Genomic DNA, 4,523 nt, shown 5'->3' on the forward strand with positions numbered 1-4,523 from the left:
GCTTACATTCCTAGTTATCATGGTCATCCTCAGTGTCATCCTCATCATCATCATCATCATCATTGTATACTAGTGTCTGTATGCTTGACATGGGGAGGGCCTGACACAAGTAGGGGTTGTCTACAGGAACAGTGTCTGGTACATGTGGGTGAAACATCACAGTGGCTTGATGTCGTTTTCTTTCCAGCTGATGGAGACGTTGGATGAGAGCAGCTTTTGCACCAGGCTGATCTGTGTCTTTGATGGCAGAACACAGAAAGGCATGCTGCTGATGGAGGTGTTCAGTTACAGTTCTCATTTCCTGGTACAGCATGCGCTTTTCCTCAGCTGCACGAGACTTCATATGTAAGGCATCAATCCCTCGCCTTTTTAGACTCCTCGAAACATTATCTTCTTCAATCTGAAAGATAAAAGAAATAAAAAGTGCTATGTCATGTTACCAGGTGGTTTCAAAAATGATGGGCAGGTAGTTGTGGTTGGTAAGCGGTTGTCAGATTGTTTCTTGAATGACTGCTGTGTGGTTACTAGGGTTAGGTAATTATACTTAGTGTCATCAAAGCAGAAGTACACTTGCCAAGAGGGATCGCATGCTTCCTGAAAATCAATTGTTGTAGGGAAGATGCTCATCTGCGGTGGCCACTGAATGCGGTTGTATTCTTTTATTGCCTGTCTCAGTCTCTTGTTGGAGCTGGCAACCTGCTTGGACAGTCTAATGGCAATGCCCTGCCCATCTGTACTGAACTGTCCTGCACAGTTCATCTCCAACCCGAATCAAACACACCTGACTTTAATTTTCAAGTGATCCTGAAGATCTTAATTGGTTGCTTCAGGTGTGTTTGATTAGGGTTGGAGATAAAATGTGCAGGACAGTCGATCGGCAGTAGCAGGATTGGGCACCCCTGTCTTAATGTATCTACGTATCCACAGCACTTTACCTGGATATTTTCTTTTCAGATGGAGGAGGACTGCTCTCTCCCTTGATTCAGTTCTAGCTTTGAAGATTAGTTGGCCTCTGAGCTCACGGTCAACCTCTTTAAGGGTAGACTGGAAATCTGAATCAGATTCTTGCCATCTTCTCCCAATCCGGTGTTTTATCTCCATGTTCAGCAGAGTCCCCAATTCTACAATGGTCAGCAAATAAATCTTATTAATTGTTATTTACACAATTGCTCAGAGAACAGTGACAGATTACTGCTTACTTACTCTGTTTCACTCTCCATGTACGACTCACGAGTCCCAGATCTATACATAAAAATAAAAAAACTAAATCACACCATATTCAATTACTGCAGTATTATAGCAACTCTTAAAGAGCAACATGCAGGTTGGACACCCCTATATTGCATAGTGTATGTTGATGATAAAACAACTAGATTTTCTGAACTGGAGTAATATCGTTTAGCCATTAACGATATTTTGAGATAAATTGTGACAAAATATGATGGCCGAGGGAGTCTGGTCAAGTTCAAGTTCAGGTTACAATGGATGCGAATGAAGAAACCGAGTTCTCCGGTGTGGACGAACATGCCTATGATGGCATTGTGCAAACTACTAAATTCATTTCAGAAGGCAGACAATTACGTTACGACAGCCTGTCCTAAAGCTCAGTCTCTCTCCCTCTCTCTGTATTATTATACTAAATAAATATTAAATATTTAATATTATAAAACATATATTATATAAAAATATTATACTATTATTATTACGAAATTACTCAAATTAAGAGTTAAAATAATTAAAAGTAAGACTTACTCTGCTAAGTGCTCGTTTTCGTTGCACAGAATGTCTGCTAACGTTAGCACTTGGTCCTCCAGTCCCGCCCGCGCCAAAATCCGGTGTAAACTTTGACGGTGGACTTGATTCCATCAAGTGCACCGAGGGAACAGCATCAGTAATCAGCCTCACGTGGTCCTTACTCCGAAATCCCATCCGAGACTCCAACAAATCTCCAGGTCGATAATTCTCCGGAGTGAAATGTGCGCCACAAACGACCGAGTGTGTGGTAACAGACGCGGCAGTGAAGTCTGCTCTCTTCACCTGCACAAAACGCACCCAAGACCGAAAAGCCTTGTTTTTCCTAGAAGGAAAATGATGGACACGATGTCCTGACAGGCTGGAATTCGTGCAACCAGCACAAACACAATAATTTACCATTATGGCTTCTCTAAAACTCGATCTAAAACTTTCTGTCTCTCACTACTGCTCTAACTACATCAACACCCAACAATGAGAGAGCTGACCGCGAGCTCTTTTGTTTGCCTCGCCCTACGTCATATGACGCGTTGCTATAGCGGGAAATGCGTGTTCCAGAGTCTAGCACATTTTCATCAAAATCTCTACATCAAATGAGATTTCATTAGTAATTTCTACATATGTGTTTTTAAAAGACCTCTGCAGACAATATAAAGTATTAATTCAGTTATAAATTCAACCTGCATGTTGCTCTTTAATCTATAACCATTGTAACAGTTTCCTTCAAAACTATGCTTTTACTGTAATCACACCTAGGCTTCCATGTTGAAGCACATCAGCAGGGCACTTAAAGACAGCTGTAATTACCATATAGTCTTACATAAACATTAAACTCTTACTTGAACTTGTAGAACTGAATCAGCTTGATGTAGTCCCTTTTCCATCTACAGACAGTCTCTGAAGAACAGATAAAAGACATTACTACTGCTCTAATAAATTGGTTAATTTCATGTAACTTCTTCACATAGCTTACAGGATTGTATTTCATTACTGTACACAGAAAGGTAAGTATAACATATTTGCAATATTCTTTGCTAATAATATGCATGACCTTCATACAGTATTCAAGACATTCACGCATTCACTTCAGTTGCTTGCTTATTGGTTTCTGTTTCTGTTGGGCTAGCTCCATCTCCCTTTTTTTCCATTTCTCCATGTCTCCCTCAGAAACCAACACTAGACAACAAAAATAACAGAAAACAAGACAACATCAATACTACATACTCCATGCAAAATGCGCTTGTAAACAGAATCTAAAATTCTCCCGTTTACAACTATTGTAACCTGCTTCTTATGTGCATTGTTTACCTGGTGCCTCTCTGATGACAGATGAGATGTCTTCTTGAGCGAGAATTGATATTTTCTCTGCTTTGTCTAGTCTTTGCAGGAGCTGCATCTCTGCAAAGACAGTTTAATTTACTTATGCTGACCAATTTGTGAGTGATCAGCTTCACTCCAGAAAATATAAAACGTATAAACAGTGAACCACCAGCACAGAATTTTGACAGGTTATGCAGCAGTGGACAAACCTAGGTCAGTTGATTTCCTCCGTCCATAATGCAAAAGGGCATCAGTCAACAGGTCAAGGCGGTGAGATGGAGTCATCTCCTTTGTGACTCTGGCAAATCTTCGGAGAAAAGACCACAGCCTTTCCATTCCTTCCCCGTCTGTGAGCCCAAACCCATCGAGCCGCCTAATGCTGTACTTGATCTGTGATTAAAGCAAAGTGGTAGAATATCACAGACACTGACACTGAGCATGATCCTACTTCAGTGTAAACTGCTTATAGTGATCACAGTTACAGTGATCAACCACTTATATGGATAAAAAAGCTTGGGACAGAATCATTCCTGTAAAAATGCTGTGTAAATAATTTGTTTATAGTAATCAAGTAGTCCGCTTAGCGTGTTCATATTGTGTGTGTGTGTACATACGCTTGCTGTGCGCAATTGCGCGCCATGTGAGGTTTTCCTCTACTCACACTGCTGTAGTCTACAGAGTTATTTTGCCCTCCTGTTCCTGCTCTGCTGGCTTTTTTTGGGACTTTTATGGTGCAAGCAGCAGCTAGTGTAATGCTTTCACCTTGACCATTCAGACAGGACTTGGAGCAGGAGAGGGCCTAGGTGTAGCTTATATTATTTTATCTTTAAGTCAGAAAAAATAGCGAAGCTGTTCATTTTATTGCTTTATATGCATGTAATAATTATACAAATTAGTTAGTAATCTGCATAAAACATAAAAGAAAACAAATTTGGTTATAGCAATCATCCGCTTATAGTGATTTGGCACAGACAGATGTGAGATAAGCGGTTTCCACTTTATTGTCCAACAGTGCATCTCTGAAACATGTTTAGACAAACACCAGTTGGGAAAAATGGCAGAATAAAGATTACTTTTAGGCACATCTACTTAATTTCAGCTGTGCAGTTGATAGACAGGAAAATGGAGGCTAAACAGGGAGTGAATGATGTGTGACACAGATCCTGATGTCTCTATAAAGTCAATTAATTACCTGGCAGGGCAATTTGTGTCCATAAACGTGAAATGCTGGTACGGCCAAGGAGATGTTGTGTGGTATGCCCTCCCCTGATTTCTGATTGAACACAGTATGGCATCATTTTAAGTAAATGTGTCAAGGTCTTTTCTCAAAACAACAATTCAGTTTTACACAAAAAAGAAAAAAAGTACTTACATGCAAATGTGAGGCAACAACACAGGCAATGTCATAGACTACTCGCAGGTGTATGTTCTTGTCCTCACATCTTCGAAGT

General features: G+C 40.3%; 1 long non-coding RNA gene across 1 annotated transcript; it reads right to left on the reverse strand.

Annotated features, from left to right (window-relative positions):
* Positions 1–1,017: 1,017 nt before the first annotated feature.
* On the reverse strand, positions 1,018–2,667 carry LOC127629559 (uncharacterized). Its single transcript, XR_007968776.1, has 3 exons — positions 2,592–2,667; positions 1,204–1,242; positions 1,018–1,121 (listed from the first exon to the last, which is right to left on the reverse strand). It is a non-coding gene; the product is annotated as an uncharacterized LOC127629559 (long non-coding RNA).
* Between the last annotated feature and the right edge of the window lie 1,856 nt (positions 2,668–4,523).

Source organism: Xyrauchen texanus, chromosome 36, assembly GCF_025860055.1.
Source record: "Xyrauchen texanus isolate HMW12.3.18 chromosome 36, RBS_HiC_50CHRs, whole genome shotgun sequence".
In the NCBI taxonomy this organism is placed as follows: Eukaryota; Metazoa; Chordata; class Actinopteri; order Cypriniformes; family Catostomidae; genus Xyrauchen; species Xyrauchen texanus.